An 18,870-nucleotide genomic window follows, 5' to 3' on the forward strand; every position below is an offset into this window, starting at 1 on the left:
GGCAGGGACCACATCTGTCTGCTTCCTCCTTTCTTCTTCCTCTTCCCTTTTCCTTCCCTGTTAACGTTTATGGAGGCTTGACTTCACGCCCAGACATTGGCACAGGTGAGGCAGTGAGTGTGTAATTGCACTGTGAATCAGTGCTTTATTTTCATACTCCCCCCCTTTTTTTGGTTCACAGCCTGATTAAAAGATGACCATCAACTAGTAACCCATTGACTGCTTTGTTTCACTCCTATAAAAATGTAAACTCTGAAGTACAGGTTTCTAAAGTAAAATTAGGCAGACCTCAGTGTTATCAGAAATCAACAATTTCATGTTGTAAATGTGTTCATGTAACTTAATAAATATGTCAGCCCCTGAGGTTTTATGACCAGATCAGTCAGCTTCGTTCTGTTTTGGCAAATGCCAAAGACACTGATACCATTCTTTGTTCTCTAGTTGATGACAGCTGTAGAAATGATAGCATTTTAGCCTCTGTATATAATGTTTGGTTACCTGAAAGATAAACTAAAGAAAAGATAAAAAGTGGTGTTATCAGAAAGTCTATAAACGTTGTGTGGTTTGCAATAAGATTTAACTACGGAGTGTTTGCTTTAGTAACACGTTACAAGAGGAACGATTAGATTTATTTCCTTACTTCTTTAAAATAATGCCTGCTATTCATTTCTTGCATCGATTCACCATATTTTAGAATTTACGCTGATATCTAGCAGTGTCTTACTTAAAAAGAAAACAATCTGTGGGAATTGAATGAGTGCGGTAGTTTTGTTTTAAGAAAAAAGATAAAACTGACGTGTCACTTTAACAAATGTAAAACTAACATATACATGGGTGGTGTCCAGTCATAAACTATTGCTCACTGTTCAATGACTTAAGGGTTTATTCTTTAGCATGATACCATGGACATGAGCCCAGGATCTCTTGTGATAACTTAAAATTTTAAAGAAATCATTCTGAGAGAGTGAGCATACACCTTTGATAGATCTTGAATTTTTTGATTGTCAACATTCTTTTAGTTGTTAATTATATCAAACTGTATATATTCTATTAAATATATTAAAATGTATTCCTATGATAGAGTTTCTCAACTTAAGAACTCAAGGATTTCCAGTTTGAGATACTCTAAGTTAAGACACTGGGCAGATAAAAAGATGTTCAACATCTTTCATCATCAGAGAAAAGAAAATCCACAATGAGATACCACTTTACACCCGTTAACATGGCTGTGATCAAAAAACAGAAAATAAAGGTTGGTGAGTGTGTGGAGAGATTGGAACCCTCGTGCATTGCTGGTTGGGAATGTAAAATGGTGCAACACTATGGAAAACAGTATGGTGGCTTCTCAAAAAGTTAAACAGAATTTCCATATGATCCAGCAATTCCACTTCTAGCTATATCCCCAAAGGAATTGAAAGCAGGAATTCAAAATGATATTTGCACACCCATGTGTTATAGTAGCCTATTCACAGTAGCTGGAAGGTGGAAGGAGCCAAGTGTCCATCAGCAGTGAATCGATAAACGAAATGTGGTCTGTACATAGAATGGATTATTTTGCCTTAAAAAGGAAGCAAATTGTGATATATGAACAACGTGGATGAACCTTGAAAATGTGTTAAGTGAAATGAGCCAGACACAAAAGGACAAATACTGTATGATTCCACTTACATGCAGTCCGTAGAATAGTCATATCTATGGAGGCAGAAAGCGCCAGGTGCTGAGCAGAGGGGGATGGGGAGTGAGTGTTAATGGGTGCAGAGTTTCAGTTTGGGAAGATGATGAGATCCTGGAAACGGATGGTGGTGATGGTTGCACAACAATGTGAACGTACCTAATGCCACTGAATTGTGCACTTAAAATGGCTGGAATGGTCATTTTAATGTTATATGTATTTTACCACAATTAAAAAATGTTAAAATACTGTGAAATCCATGCTGTTTTCTATCAGCCAGGGTCCAATCAGGAAAACAGAAACCACAGCAGTTATTTAAAGGGACATGTCTAGTAGGAGGAACTGGTTAATTGGTGTGAGAGGACTGGGAAAGAGAGTGCCTGGCTAACTCAGAGTTAACCCCTGAGGAGGAACTGAGGGAGGCGATGGGGGTTACTCACAGCTAGAGGCTTGCAGGAGAGTACCCCACCTCTGAGCCGCAGTGAGGAGGCTCATGTGGGGAGTTCCAGAAAGCCAAAGACTGGGGCCAACTGCTGCTGGGTGAAGGACACTGACCGGAGCAGCAAGTAGACAGAGGGGAAAAATCCTACCTCCCTCCTTCAGCCTCCCTGCCTCCAGCCTCCCTGCCTCCAGCCTCCCTGCCTCCCTGCTCTGGCCTCCCTCCTCCAGCCTCCCTGTCTCCCTCCTCCATCCTCCCTGCCTCCCTCCTCCAGCCTCCCTGCCTCCAGCCTCCCAGTCTCTCTCCGGCCTCCCTGCCTGCCTCCTCCGTCCTCCCTGCCTCCCCCCTCCGTCCTCCCTGCCTCCCTCCTCCAGCCTCCCTGCCTCCAGCCTCCCAGTCTCCCTCCTCCAGCCTCCCTGCCTCCCTCCTCCGTCCTCCCTGCCTCCCTCCTCCAGCCTCCCTGCCTCCAGCCTCCCAGTCTCTCTCGTCCAGCCTCCCTGCCTCCCTCCTCCAGCCTCCCTGCCTCCAGCCTCCCAGTCTCTCTCCTCCAGCCTCCCTGCCTCCAACCTCCCAGTCTCCCTCCTCCAGCCTCCCTGCCTCCCTCCTCTGGCCTACCTGCCTCCCACTAGTGCCTTCCAACCCCGAGAAGCAGAGTACAGCAGGTGGATTTGCAGTCACTTTGCCACCGGCAGTAATACTGTCATCTCAGTAGGTGATCACTGTGCCAGAGCAGTGACATGAACACAGATTGGCAGCCTTGAAATCCTGGGTCAGAATTTTGTTATACAGTGGTCAGCCAGATTCTGAATATGCTTTTATAAGTTTTTAGATTAACTTCGGAATGAAAATGCAAAATTCATAATCCTCATGGCGAAATCATGGACTGCCTTCTAATACGTGGACAGACTAGGTGTCCTGGGATCTCATCTGAGAGGCTACCGTAGGTGACACTGTGACTTTAAGGACAGTGGTGGGGGAAGTGGAAGCAGTTCTGTTTATTTCTGTATGTATTTATTTATTATTCCTTTCTGGTCGTGTGGCATTGTGGCGGAGATGTGTCAAGGGTGGTTGGGTGCTATGCTTTCGGACAACTTACAAAGTAAAATGCAACACTTACTCTATATCAAATGGATAAACAACAAGGACCTACTGTATAGCACAGGAAACTATATTCAATGTCTTGTAATAACTTAATGGAAAAGAATCTGAAAAGGAATATACAGATAAAACTGAACCACGTTGCTCTATACCTGAAACTGATACAACATTGTAAATCAACTGTACTTCCATTTAAAAAAAAAAGAATGAAGGAGGGTTCCTGGTTGAGCACCTGACAAATTCCTTATAAAAAATATGAGTTTCCTTTCCCCCGTCACACTGGTAGTCCGCAGGTGACTTAGGAGTCCTAAAAATCTTCAGGTATCACATGGGAAACATTAAGCAAGATACAATCTAATTAGAGTTAGCTAATAGGGTTAGCTAAGAAGTGCAATTATGCAGATTTCCAGAAAATAAACTCGTAAGTCAATAATTCTTGTTTTTTTCTTAATTAGGGAAGTAATATAGGCTCACTGTAGGAAAATTGGAAGGTACAGATAAGTGTAAAGAGACAGAAAAACCTGTCATCCCTTCACTCTGACACGACCACCAGTAACATCAGTGTACTTGCTTTTAGACTTTTGCATGCATGTCTATGTATTTAAATTAATAATGCAGTCATAGGGCTGCCATTTATTCCATACTCCTGCAGGCCAGGCTTTCTGCGGAACCCTTGCTCTGGACTAGCTCATGGAACCCTCGTAATCACACTATGAGTTTGGTTCTGCATTATCTCCTTTTGACAAATGGCAGAACTGAGCCTTAGTTGAAGTAATTCAAGGGTAGAACTCATCCCTGTCTGCATTCTTGAACGATATCATCCTTCCGACTGAGGTTTGTGACAAATATGTTTGTGTCCTGATGTTTTATTTAACTTTATAGCATGATCATTTCCCAATATAACTAAAATCATTATTAATAATTTTAAATCTGCGTTAACATCCTACTCTATGGCTTACCCATGATTTGCATAATAGCTCCCACGCCTGACATGTTGGTTGCTTTTCTGTTATGGGTAATAACTTGAGGTTTCAGTGAAAAAGGATTGCATGCCAGTGAAGGAGTGCAGTGCATACAAATCATTTTCAAGGCTCATATGGCAAGTTTCTGGTTAGTTTTGAGTATCCCTTTCAAAAGAAATGTTCATTGCCTGTTGTGTATAGGAATCTATACATATATTCATATATATCGTGTATATGTATAGGAATCTATATATAATATATAGAATTTAGTATTATAGTATATAGAATATATACAGTATGTTATCTACGTAGCATATAGAATCTACATATGTATATGAACACTCAACCTATATATTGTGTATTCATATACCATGCATATGTGTGTCTATATACATATATATAGGTATCTATATAGGTATAGGTTATAGACTCTAGAGCATTTTTTTCTCATCCATATTACTTCATCTCCAACAATCCTGGAGAGGAGATGGCCCCCTCTTTGCAGGTGAGGAAGTGGCAGTGCAGAGTGGTCCCCTGGCTTGCCCAGTGTCACATGGCTGTACCTGCTGCAACTGGGGCTGGACACCACGACTTCTGGTTCCTTCCACATCACCCACACAGTCTCACCTCATTTGTTCCTGGTCTCCCATCATTGTTTCTCTTTCTGTTACGATTTCCTGGGGAGGCTGGCAGGAGCTCTGACAATTTCCTCCTGATTTGGGAGTGTCTGGGTTCTTCCTAAACTCCTGTTTTCTTTGTCACTCAGCGGGGTCCTCTCCCCTGGGAATGGGGCAGAGTATCAACGCTTCTCTCATGGTAAATCTGGGTGCTCTCTAACACGTGATTTTTGGCCAAGAAGCAGCAAAATGAATCAATGTTTAGTAATCTCCTTTCAAAATGTTTAAACCTGGGCAAAATGTTCACTGGGAGTGGTCAGATTTGTGAGTAAAAATGTGTAATGTCCCCTTAGAAGACAAAGTGTGTTTCGTAAAAAAGGAAACGTTTCCTATGGCATTGAAAATAAAGGCTGCTTTTTTGAAGCAGTGCTTTATACTCTGTGTAGGTTTAATTAGGAAGTAACACTTTGTTGTGGGCACATAATCACAGAAGGGCCTTTGTTTTATGCAAACCTTTAGACAAGAGCTGCTTGTTTGCTGGGTTTTATAAAACCTCATTAATCTGGACGTCTGCTGTGGTTTTTTTTCCCCAAAAAATGTCTGAAAAATTGGCCTGAGCTGGATTGAGGTTTATTATTGTATCGTCCAAATGTAAAGTGTTTGCTAAGCACATTGGCACGGTAAATAAAAAAAGAACAGGCAGATTTCACATTCTTAAGGCAGAAAATCTTGAAAGACTTTTAGAACAAGAGTTGCATGTAAATTGGAGCTTCTCATTACAAATGAGTCTTGGGTGTTTGTTAAAAGAGTTCAGGCAGAAATTGTTCCTGGAAACCCTGGTAGAAATGACCATGACTGTGTACTTGTATTTATTCAAAATGATTTTATTTCAATTTTATATTACTTCATACTGGGCTCAACCAATTTCAGATTTTTCTTGAGTTTGTTTGGCAAAATGAATAGTTTGGAAGAAATCAAGCCCTTCATTATGATTTGGAAGTAAGCCACACGAAATTCTTCTCCTTCATTTTTATCTGTTCCGTCCTATTCTCCATGAAGCTGCTTGTCTCAGAGATATGTCTGTCTTTTGTTTTCACATTTTTACTATCTCATTTTGTTTTCTCCTACACAGCGGCTTTTCCAATTATCTACTGCTTTGTAAGAGACCACTGCCAAACTTTAGGGCTTAAAGCAACATTCATCTTATATCTTTCTGGGTTTGTTTCTGGGGGTCAGCGTTTCAGGAAGGGCTTGACTGTGAGTGGTTGTATCTCAGGCTGCAGTCCTTGGGGTGGAGCTGCTGGGGAGGGGGTGCTGGGCAGCTGGGAAGGGGTCTGGGCAGCTGGGGAGGGGGTCTAAGCAGCTGGGAAGGGAGTCTGGGCAGCTGGGGGAGGGGGTCTGGGCAGCTGGGGGAGGGGGTCTGGGTAGCTGGGGAGGGGGTCTGGGCAGCTGGGGGAGGGGGTCTGGGCAGCTGGGAAGGGGTCTGGGCAGCTGGGGAGGGGGTCTGGGCAGCTGGGGGAGGGGGCGCTGGGGCAGCTGAGGGCTGGCCAAGGCTCTCCCTTCATGTGGTCTCAGGGCTTATCTGTGTGGACTCTCCTTGTGGACTAGGGGCTTCCTCACAGCATGGCAGCCCTGAGGCAGCATTGCAAACAGGGCAGTTCATGGCTCCAGCACAAGTGTTCCAGAGAAAGAGGCAGAAGTTGCATCCCTTTAAGACCTGGCCTCAGTGTCACACAGCATCTTCCTCTGTGCTCTTTGGACCTCCCAGTCTCTGAAGTGGGCAAAGATTCAAGTGGAGAAAACATGAGGCAACTGCAGCCTGCCACGGGAAGAGGGGTAAAGACTTTGAGACGTGTCTGAACCCCCCACTGCCTCCTCACTTCTGAAAAGAGGCTTCTCTCTGCTGGTCTCCCATAGCTTACCTTTTAGGGGCTATACCTTTATCTTTAGGTGATGTGAGGAGCTATAGGACCAAGTGGCAATACAGATATTGTACCTTAAATTGTTCAATGTTAATGACTAGTGAGCTGAATACATGAAAATAATTGAGGCCATATGTGGAGCTTCCTTTCCTGGCAAGATTTATTTTTAAGCTTTATCCTTTGTCATGAACGGTGGTCTGCCAAACAGTCAAGCATAACCATTTTTCCAGTTAGCACAACTTAGTTTACCAAACCTTCCCCCTTTTTTCTTTTTCTGTTTTAAATGGCAGAGTGTTGGCCGTACTGTTACAGTGTTGCTTGCTCTACAGGGCTTCTTAGATCGGCCTTGGGAGGGTTCTGGGAAATGAGTGAAGAGAGTTTTGCAGGACTCTGTCAAAATATACTTTTCATATCTCCAACTGTTTTGGCTTCAAAATAAAGCTTTTTGTATATTTATGGAAAGAAAGGGAGGTCTGTTCTGGAATTACTTCTTCCTGTTATAGTAAAGCTAAAAAAAAGATGTTTTAGTTTCTGAAAAAATTTTTCTTTGAAAAATACGTTTTGGAATCCTTCTAGTGTTTGCTTTTTTTTTTTTTTTTCTGCTTTTTACTTAGCAGTGTATTCAAATTGGAACATCTAACATCTTCATCTTTAAAAAGAAAGCTGTAACAAAGTAAAAAAACAAAGTAGCTCCTGAATACCTCTGCTATCCCTCAAAATAACTCATGTGCTTTTTATGTCTTCAGTGGAACTTTTCTCTATATAGAACTTCCTTTATTCTGATACAGAAGCAGAACTTTTTTAACATAAGAAAAGAATTGTTAAAAAAAAACTCCCTTGTGATCCTAACACCCAGGAATTATCTTCTGATCCATTCCAGCATATCTGAGAGCATTGTCTATATTTAATGATTCGTAATGTCTGGTTATTGATGGCAGGGGTCTCAGGATTCCTTGATGAACAAGACAGTAGCGACATCCAGGGAAAGTATTCAACAAGCCGTAGGTTCCATATAAATGTTGGTATCATCACTGTACTTAAATTGTTGCTTAAGGCTGACCGTGGTCTTCAGGGGCTTCTGGGCTAGCTGGGGAAAGAGGCAGGTAAGCCGATCCCTTCTGCTGCCTGATATGGGGGTCAGGGGAGCTGAGCAGGCATGGGACACACATAGGAAGGGCAGCTCAGAGCATCAGAGAAACAACCCGAATGTAGGACCAGGTGGAGGAAAGGAGCTGGGAGTGAGGAAAGGTGCCTGGGAGAGAGCAGCACAGGAAAGGCCTGTTTGTGGAGCTAAAATAGTGCATCCAGTGTGATCGTAACAGTTGTCTTTCATTTTTTATTTCTACTGAGATACAATTTACATGCAGTGATGTGCAAAGATCTTAAGGGGATAGTTGGATGAACTTTGACAAATACAGACACGTGTATAAGCCTCACCGCTATCAAGATGCAGAGCATTTCCATCACCCAGAATGTTCCCCTGTGTCCATCCCGTTCAGTTCTCCACCAGCTCCCCTCCCCGACACCCACTGGCCAGAGGAACCACTGTTCTGAATACTTTTTCACTTAGATTGGCTTTGCCTGTTATGTTACGTCATATAAATGCAATCGCACAGCCTGTTTTTCTTGTGTCTGGCTTCTTTCTCTTGGCATTATGTCTGCGAGATTCCCCCATTGTTGCTTTTAGTGGTTTGTTCCTTTTATTTCTGAGCAATATTTCACTCCGTGAATATACCAAACTTTGTTTATCCATCCTCTTGTTAGGGTGTTAGGGTTATTATAATTTCTTCTATCAGTGCCTATTTTATTTTATTCTGTTTTATTCATCTATTTAGATATAATTGAAAATAACGTTGTGTAGGTTTGAGGTACAAAACACGTTGGTTTGATGGGTTTATATATTGCAATATGCTTACTACAGCAGTGTTAGTTAACACCTTTATCACATCACATAATTATCATTTCTTTTTCTGTATTGAAAACAATTCCATCTCTGACGTTTATAATCCAGTATTGTTGACTATAATCACAATATTGTGCATTAGATCTCCAGAACTTTTTAGTCTACTAGTTGCTACAGTTTTGTCCCTTGTAAATAAAGCTGCAGTGAACATTCTATAAAAGTCTTTCTGGACATATGTTTTTATTTCTCAAGGAGTGAAATTGCTTGGCCAAAGGACGTGTGCACATTTAACTTTGTGAGACATTGACACACCAGCCTAGAAAGTGGCTTCAGTAGAAAACCCTTCTGTCCGGTTTCTAGTTGTTTATTGCCAGAGGGCCAGGCAGTACCAATTTCTTCTTCATGGCTGGCATCTAAATTTCTGCAATAATTTTTAAAGGCAGAATAATGTGTCATCATCTGGGTATACAGAGATTTGTTTAACCTGCTCACATTGTTGAACATTTAAGGTGATTGTAATTTTATAAATTACACTGCAACAAACATCTGAATAGTTTTGCGGCTGCAGTGCTGATTATGTTTTAGCGCAGATTCCAGGAAATGGGATTTCTGGGTCAAAGAGCTTAAACAGGATCGCGAGAGGCCGCCTCGGGGGCATAAGGCCCTGGCCGCAACGTGGGCTGGGTGCCAGCCCCGCGCGCGGGAGGGGCGCCCCACAGGAAGCAGGGCATCAGGTTATTCTACCTGAGTGGAGAAGGTAGTTGTTGCAAATAGAAGAGACACAACGTTTTTTTAGGATGTCTGAAGATGAAGAAAAAGTGAAATTACACCGTCTTGAAGCAGCTGTTCAGAAATTTACTAAGATAGTAATCCCAACAGACCTGGAGAGGTTAAGAAAGCACCAGCTAAATATTGAGAAGTATCAGAGGCGCAGAATCTGGGACAAGTTGCGTGAAGAGCATATCAATGCAGGACGTACAGTTCAGCAGCTCCACTCCAGTATCCGAGAAATGGAGAAGCTTTGTTTGGAAGTCCAAAGGGATGACCTAGGACTTCTGAAGAGAATGATAGATCCTGTGAAAGAAGAAGCATCAGCACCCCACAGCAGAATTTCTTCAACTCCATCTAGAATCTGTAGAAGAACTTCAGAAACAACTTAATGATGAAGAAACCTTATTACAGCCTTCTTTGACCAGATCCATGACTGTTGGTGGAACATTTCACGCTACTGAAGATGAAGCTGATCCTCAGAGTATGACTCAGATATATGTGTTGCCTGAAATTCCTCGAGCTCAAAATGCTGCAGAATCATGGGAAACCTTAGAAGCGGACTTAATTGAACTTAGCCAACTGGTCACTGATTTCTCTCTCCTAGTGAATTCTCAGCAGGAGAAGATTGACAGTGTTGAAGACCATGTCAACAGTGCTGCTGTGAGTGTTGAAGAGGGAACCAAAAACTTGGGGAAAGCTGCAAAATGCAAGCTGGCAGCTCTGCCTGTGGCAGGTGCACTCATCGGAGGAGTGGTGGGGGCCCGACTGGCCTCCTTGCAGGCTTCAAAGTGGCAGGAATTGCAGCTGCGCTTGGTGGTGGGGTGGTGGGCTTCACAGGTGGAAAACTGTTACAAAGAAAGAAACAGAAAATGATGGAGAAGCTCACTTCCAGCTGTCCAAATCTTCCCAGCCAAACTGACAAAAAATGCAGTTAAAAACCAAACCAGTATTATTGGTGCCAACATGTCTATCCTTTGCTGCTGTTGGACACTCATCAGCTTTTGGAACATGATTATATTGAAGTAGTGGCTATTGATGCTCAAGTGGGATTGAACTGTGATAAGTGGATATATTTTGTTGTTTTCTGGGGTGTTAATGGGGATGTTAGAGACTGAGGAGCCTGGACTGAGGGTGTACAGTGTTTGTCAGGTAAAGTTTAAGGACTGCCAGGGAGCAGACTTTTTACCTGGAAATGTGAAAACCCAACCCATAACTTTGATAAGGACTTGTGATGTGTGAACATGTTGGGTTACGGAAGGACACTTTTCAGAATAGTTTCTTCCATAACCCTGACATGGAGACTCCAAGGCTAAGCATATTGTAAATATGCTTCTTTATCTCCTAAATATAGATTATTTAGGCATTTTAGCAGAGAAGAGAATGGAAGTTCAGTAGCTTTTTGTATCAAATAGGGAAATCAGGATCTAGCAAGGGGCACAATTGAATTGCATAATGGAGTCCATTTGGTGAACCCTATTGCAATTTGGTCTAACAATAGTTTCAAGTGAAGGAAACAGATAGTGTAAGAAAATGGAAAGAAAGGCCTGACTTCTCTTTCAGATATCTTAATTTGTGACACTGGCTTCTTCTCTGAACTCTTTTTTCTGCCTCTCTGTAAATAAAGAACACAGAGTCTCAAGTGGTAGACTTATAAAGCCAGTCATTAAGCTTGCTCTGTCAGCCTGTCTCTTTTTTTTTTTTTTTTTGAATTTTTGAATTTTTTTTAATTTATTTTTTTATACAGCTCCAACCAAAAGACACAGGCTCACTGAATGGATACAAAAACAAGACCCATATATATGCTGTCTACAAGAGACCCACTTCAGACCTAGGGACACATACAGACTGAAAGTGAGGGGATGGAAAAAGATATTCCATGCAAATGGAAATCAAAAGAAAGCTGGAGTGGCAATACTCATATCAGATAAAATAGACTTTAAAATAAAGAATGTTACAAGAGACAAGGAAGGACGCTACATAATGATCAAGGGATCAATCCAAGAAGAAGATATAACAATTATAAATATATATGTACCCAACATAGGAGCACCTCAATACATAAGGCAGCTGCTAACAGCTATAAAAGAGGAAATCAACAGTAACACAATAATAGTGGGGGACTTTAACAGCCTGTCTCTTAGCACCTCAAATATCTAGTCCCCTCTGCCTTCCCTCCGTTGTAATTTTGAAAAGTTCTTTGACTTATGGGCTGAATTCTACCCATGTGTAATGCAGACTTTTCTCATAATCTGTTTTGGTTTTTTTTGTTTGTTTTTTGTTGTTGTTTTTTTGGGGGTTTTTTTGGTATTGGCTGCCATCTCTGTTCATCCTCTATTGTAACCTCTAGGTAAAAAAGAAAGTGAGAGAAAGAGAGGTGTCGATCTCCAAATACTTTCAATGTTGTTAGAGTTTGAGCTAAAAAATAAGCAAGGGGGGAACACCAGATCATTTCTTGGGGCATCTTACAATTTCAGGGGGCTCATGTACTTGCTGTGCAGGGAGTGTTTGACCCTAAGGCTCTTCAGCTGGCAGTTGGAGGAGCTAAGAACTAGCTTTCTACCTCACTTCTGTTACTACCATCCTTTTCCCCAGGCTTTGCTGTCTCCTGTGATTTCTTTCACCTTGCACAGCTGCTGTTTCTCCCCAAGAATGGCATTCATGCCTGCCTTTTCTCCCATTCAAGGTTGATGATGGACAAAGCCTGATGCCAAGACTCAGTCCTGGTGGAGGATTTGTGGTGCTAATCTCAACACTTGACATTGACAGCAAGCATGGCTCAGCCCAACCCAATGTCTATCTCAAATAGCAGAAAAGTTTTAAACTTAGGAAAAAAGAACTTAAGATTATGGGCAGACTTATCCTGTACTCTCAACTCATTTGAAATAGGAAGGAACCACCTTTTGCCTTATTCTTTATTCTTTTCTGAGGACAGAGGAAAGGGCACCTACACCACAGAAGGTGTGAACTCTCTGCTCAGGAGCCAAATGGATTCATCAAGTAGTTGAATGGTTTATCACTTCTCTCTTGCTGAGTTTACTCTTAATAACTTTTATTGATTGCTACCTTTTACTTCTATGTCTAATCTAAAGAGACCTTTCTCTTTCATACTTTTTGCTTCTCACCAATGAATTCCAATGAAGCAACACACCATTTCTTATTGTTCTTAAATAACTGGAAAACATCAAGTATTGCTACCTGCTGACTCATATCTTTAATACCAAGAAGGAAGTACTCTGAGTGTCAGATTCTGATCCAGTATTTGATATTGGATACCTGTAAGGTTGGGATAAGTACTTTTTTTTTTTTTTTTTAAATTTATTTATTTATTTATTTATTTTTGGCTGTGTTGGGTGTTCGTTTCTGTGCGAGGGCTTTCTCTAGTTGCGGCGAGCGGGGGCCATTCTTCATCGCGGTGCGCGGGCCTCTCACCATCGCGGCCTCTCTTGTTGCGGAGCACAGGCTCCAGACGCGCAGGCTCAGTAGTTGTGGCCCACGGGCCCAGCCGCTCCGCGGCATGTGGGATCTTCCTAGACCAGGGCTCGAACCCGTGTCCCCTGCATTGGCAGGCAGATTCTCAACCACTGTGCCACCAGGGAAGCCCGGGATAAGTACTTTTGAACTCCATCTTTTTATATTTTCAGATCCTTGCTGTCCCTTTAACACAGGGCATTCAAACCATAATGAGGATCAGAATTGCCCAGGGCGCTAATTTAAAACAAGATTCCTAAACTTCAGTCCCATGGGTTCTAATAATAGCCAATCTGGCCTGGTCAGCTAAAATTATAAATTTAAGATACAGTTATATCAAGATTCAGCTGTATCATTGAATTCTGTAATTTCTAGTATGCTACCCTTCAGCCAACCTAAAATTCCTATTCTGCCAACCTAAAATTGGCTAGCTCACCATCCTAACAGCACTAGGGACTCATTCTGCTGTCAGGCTGGCTCTACATCAAGACCTGAAGGAGAAAAGAGGCCTGTTATTGACCCTCACATTTTGTTTTGGGAGCTCTCCTTTTTACTGAGCCAGTGTGGGACATCACTGTATGTGCTCAAATAGGCCTTTGATTTTTACTACTCATCAGGATGGGAATATTACTCTAGCAGTCTTCATGCTTAGGCAAGTTGCAATCCTTTTTAAAAGTCTTATAATTTAAAATTATTTAGAAATTGTATCTAATTTCCCCATAATAGAACCTAATAGCCAACTTTTTGTAGAAATTTCTAGATGTGTTTAATCAACTATAAATGATATACCTATAAACTATAAAGTGTTTAGAAGTATAAATCAGTCAGTATAACACAGAAACCAATCTTAAAATTGAATTTAATGCCCTACAGTACCAGATTAAATTTATCTTCTCTATGATTCATGTCTTATTTTTACTGCAACAAGTTAGAAGGTAAGGAACACTTTAAGTTCTTAAAATTTACAGAGTCTCATTTGGATAAAGGCAGCACTGCTAAAGCCTTTTTAATATAATAATCTGAGAATTTCTCTGTAGAACAGAGACTTTGAAACTTTTTGCTTGTAATCCACAGTAAAAAATGCATTTATATCAAAACTCAGCATATGCATTATGGAATAATACTTAACCATTATGTGCAGTGTACTCTGATGTTTTTTGTTGTTTCAGTTTTTAAAATATGCTAGTTGTAACCTACTAAATTGATTTCATAATCTACCAAAGGGTTATGACCCTTAGTTTGAAAAAAAAAAAACCCACCCTTACAGAGGAACTGATATTTATGGAATATTTTCTGTTTGCCAGGCACTTCACTAGACATTTTACAGGTAAGGAAACTGGGTCTCAGAGAAGCTAAATAATTTGCAGAGGGTTATTCAACTACAAAAGGGTGAAGCCAGGATGTAAACTAGGTCTGTTGAGCTACAAAAACTTCTGTTACTCTCATACTGTGTTGCTTCTGTATATTAAAATTGAGATGGGCTATTCACTCTGCTTCACCCAAACACCCATGTATTCTGTAAGGCAGGCTTGCTTTGAAATTACACATGCTGTTCATTTGCACTTTTCTTAAAATCTTGTGTTTCCTCACCAAATGTCCAGCAGCCTCAGTTTTTAATGCTGGCCGGTGCAGAAGTACATAGCGCTGAATTTAGTCCTTAGACTATAAAATTAATAGCGTTTCCATCCCACCCACACATCCTGCAAACTTCCTTGTATTTGTGGGTCACAGCCATCACTTAAGCAGTGCTTTTATATTGAATTTTAAAATAAACTCTAATATTTTTTAAAACAATCATAACTCATAGAATCCTTTAAAATGGTACCCTTGGGAGGCCATGCACTTACTGTAGTGATGCTAGTATTACTTAGAATATTTTTGAAACATTTCTTTTGGAATTGCCTCTAAAGACATATTACAAATCACATAAAAACGCCATCTCAGTGTTTATTAGTCACAGACTCTGCTCCCTTGTCCTTATGACCTCTCCTCTCTTCCTTCCTCAGTTTTGCTTTTCTTCAGCTGATTTAGCTCTCCTACCCACCTATGCTGGAGCCAATAAACTAAGGAGCCCCAGAAAAGGGTGTGCTGGCCAGAGTTCCTGGGGCAAGAACTTTCAGGTTATACTGACGCCGAGTGCTGTATAGGGAGAGTTCTGCGAATCCAAAAGCCTTCCTCTGTGGGCTACCTGCCTGCCTGTAAGTGCCCTAAAGTAGTTTGCAGAGGAGTAAGGACTGAATACTGGCGTTATCTATCAATCACAAGAAGCTGAGGAAACTTACTTACATATATAGTGTACAACATTTTTCTCCAGTGAAAGTCACAGAAGCCAAACCAAGCCATTCTTTGTGTTAACTTAAAAACGGAAAGGTCGTTTTCAGGGTCCCCCTTGCCCTTTGTTGCTGCCACATGAAATCTTTGGGAGGAAGGTTGAAGAAGAGCGTGGGGAAATGGTTCTCCTGTGAAATGGACATTTTCTTCTCATAATAAAGTATAACATGGCGGTGGCTATCAGGTACTTATGAATGCTAGAAACTCTTTTTAAGTAGTCAGAGGCCTAATAAAAGGTAGGGAAGCTTCCCCACTAGCCTAAATTAATGTGAACAGTTCAGGTTCTGTTTGTGTTTTTATTAGCATTTCGTGTTGTTTCTAACAAGATGTCCTCAACTATTTATATTCATTAATTTGACACCATTTCACAGAGACACTTCTTAGGTATTATAAACAATCAATGGTAAAAGATCCACATATAGTCCATATTACTGCCCTCAAAGAAATTATTTATTGTGGAAAACAATAATTATTTATTAAGAAAATTAATTATTATTAATTATTATTATCTTAATTATTTATTAAGAAAAACGTCTGTGCAATATTAACAAAAGAAATAAATTCATATAAAAACATAAGAGGTGTCAAAGGCAAATGATTTGCCCAAGATTAAAGCTAGTTAGCACAAAAGCTAGAATTATAACCATGGTCTAAGAAAAAAAAAAATCCTCAAAGTAATTTAACTGAGCTTTTGTTATGCCATATCAGGTTGCCTACTGAAGCTTGTGGTCTTTCAGACCAGCCTTAGCATTCCAAATCAGTCAACAGCTACAGTGGAAAGAGAAATGGATGGGGAATCAGGAGATCAGAGTTCTACTTTTGGCTTTGTCTCTTATAGTAAGCTTTTACTCAGGGGTGGCTGCTTTCTCCCATTCTAGTCAGGGATTCTCCATTCTTTATATCTAGCCTCTTACTGGGTCTTGTTAATTGTTTGAATATTAGTTGCATTCATTTCTTAAATATATTCGTAGCCATCACTCTAGTAAAAGACTTTATTACCTCACATCCGCTACCTCATCTTCCCCAACTTTAGGCCATTCCTCACGTCACTGCCACAAGAACCGTCTTTCATTTTTCTGCTGAAATATTTTCAGCAGATCCTGTTGAATACCTGATAAAGTTCAGCCTTCCATATACTGGCCCCAGCTTTGTCTCTTCAGACTCACCACTCAACCATCCGACAATGCCACTGAAAATCAGACATTGCACAAGAATGATTTTAAGGTTTTTCTATGGTGAAGGTACAAACTGGTAATAAACTATGTTTACATTTTTTTCCAGACTGAAGCAATTTCTGTGATACTACATTTTACAGAACTGGTCAGCTGAGTTTTGTTTAAGCTCTTGAACAAGTCTAAAAGTTGTTTCCTAAGGAGAAGAAATCTTTTGTCCCCTCAGAGGAAATTACATTCAATTTCTTAACCTCCAAAACAACGTCAGTCTTGTCACCTGTGCATTGGATAGCCAAAGCATGAAGATTTTAATTTAGCAGCATAGATACTCCAGACTTGAACGGACCATTGTCCAGCTCCTGTGAGAAACTTGACTAATACATATTTGAGGAAATTACTCAAGAGTACGTACATGTTATCCATACATTTCTCAAGTACTTCAGATTGTCTTTTATTAAGGTTAATCACTAAAAAAGATGTTTACCAAGGTTTCATTAATTAACCCCCTAAAGATGTTTTCCATTTTATTGTTAAAACCCTTGGTGTTAGCAAGGGTCAGCACAAAAAAAGCCCCAATGGTGAGAATTTCTACAAATTCTGTAAAGCTTACTGAATTCGCTTATTATGTTGCTGAGTGGTGCTTATATAAGGAAACATGCAATAAATTCATTCATTCAATGACAACCAAAAAAACAAACAAAAAAAAACAGAGCTTAAACATTTTTGAAACATAATTTTTATTGTTTTATTTTTTTTTTCAAAAATATTGTTCCATTTATATACTCACTAACAGTGAATGAAAGAGTGTGTCTCACAACCTCTCAGCAGCATGGAGACTAAAAGGTTCTTTCTTTCTTTGTTCTCTGTTAATTGAATAGCAAGGAATTTATTCATTCATTCATTCATTCATTGATATAACATATATTCATTTATTTACATTTTGTCACTGTATTGAACATGTACTTGGGAATACTGGGCTGAGTTCAGATGCTTAGACGATATTTGTTTGGTCTTGTTTATCACCTTCACATGTGTAAATTATGCCATGATTATTAATCTCTGATGAGGCAAATGCTTTGTCAAATGGTGGTGACAGTTTTAGATATTTGAATATCAGTGTAAGAGGCAGGACAGAATTTTCAAGTCATAACAAATGAGAAAAATATTGAATGAACTGTAAATATCATCATCTTGAGAGGTGCTAGTTGTCAGCAGAATAACCATGGCACTTAGGGAAAGTGATTCCAAATCTGACAGTGTTACCTTACATCTGTATTGTGCATTTTATAAAGTGTTTTTCTATTTGGTATTTCACACTTAACAATGTGAGAAATCGGAATAACATGTAGATCCATACTCACAGTATTCGTTGTGAATAATGCAGTGGGGTGTAGGGAACACAGCTGGATTTATCATTTTAAGCCTGAATCATGGGAAACGTTAAATCTCCTTCCGTAATTCTCTGGATTGTAAGAAATTTCAGATCTGTTCATCACCAATCACTACCTTTTTGGGAGGAGGGTGGGGAGTAATTCTGGAAGTCTGACTCTGCAAGCATTGGCCTTGGGGAGGTGATGAAGCTGCCAAAGTGGTGACAAAGGTGGAAACTCTTTAGGGACTGGGCCTGCTTGTGCCAATGCATTCAGATCTGTGCTCCTTTGAAATTTCTGCACAGATACTTGGAGAGCACCGGCTCGCCCCGGCTTGGTGGCCTCCATGCCCCATAAGGTCCGGAAATGAAGCCTGGGAAAACTGTGAGGTCAATTTAAAACCTGCAGATAATTAGCTGGGATGCCACAGCTGTCTAAGCCCACATAGCTGAGAAGTTTGGTGAAGCCTGAAAACCACTTATTAGCTTCTGTGCAGCCAACTGGAGGGGGGTGTAAGCTTTCTCAGAGTAACTGATAACTATTATAACGTGTAAATAGTTCTGTTCCTTTGTTTTGTGTGTCTTTTTAAATTAATAGACTTTATTTTAGAGCAACGTTTTAGATTTACAGGAAACTCGAGTTTCCATATACCCCCTCTATAATAGTTTTTTTTAATCAAATTTGAGTTATTCTTAATCACCTTTTTAAAAGTAAAATCATAAAGTGACCTATCTAGTGTTGTTTTAATACTGTCCAATACCTTTTCCCCCCTAATTAGGTGACCGTGAGAATTGTCAGTCTTATAATTTAAAATTTTGTCTTCTCTATTTTATGGCATACAATCAGAAGATATTTATCTTTGTTCTTCAGGTGCTAGAAGCACAAGAAAGCCCATGAAATAACTGTTTCTTAGGCCTCCATTGAGATGCTCACCATTTAGGATCATTTACAATGCCGTACCAGACTCCAGGGCCAGGCCAGCAATAGGGCTGCCCAGAGGTCAGCCGGGCACTTAGTCAACCTCACCAGGAGGAGGGGCCGCCCTCTGAGCTGAGGGTCTTCAGTCACGTCACTCAGGGGTCTCCTTTCACTCTCAGACCCTAACAGTTTGGGCTCCAATTTTGTATTTTGTGACGTGTCATCAG

The 18,870-nt window shown here is 40.6% G+C and overlaps 1 protein-coding gene and 1 pseudogene across 1 annotated transcript in view; both read left to right on the plus strand.

The window, feature by feature from the left end:
• Positions 1 to 18,870, plus strand: part of LAMA1 (laminin subunit alpha 1) — a 145,490-nt gene that overhangs the window by 19,783 nt on the left and 106,837 nt on the right. The window lies entirely within an intron of this gene.
• LOC137776820 (syntaxin-17 pseudogene) lies at positions 9,411 to 10,322 on the plus strand (annotated as a pseudogene).

This window comes from Eschrichtius robustus, chromosome 14 (assembly GCF_028021215.1).
Source record: "Eschrichtius robustus isolate mEscRob2 chromosome 14, mEscRob2.pri, whole genome shotgun sequence".
Classification (NCBI taxonomy): domain Eukaryota; kingdom Metazoa; phylum Chordata; class Mammalia; order Artiodactyla; family Eschrichtiidae; genus Eschrichtius; species Eschrichtius robustus.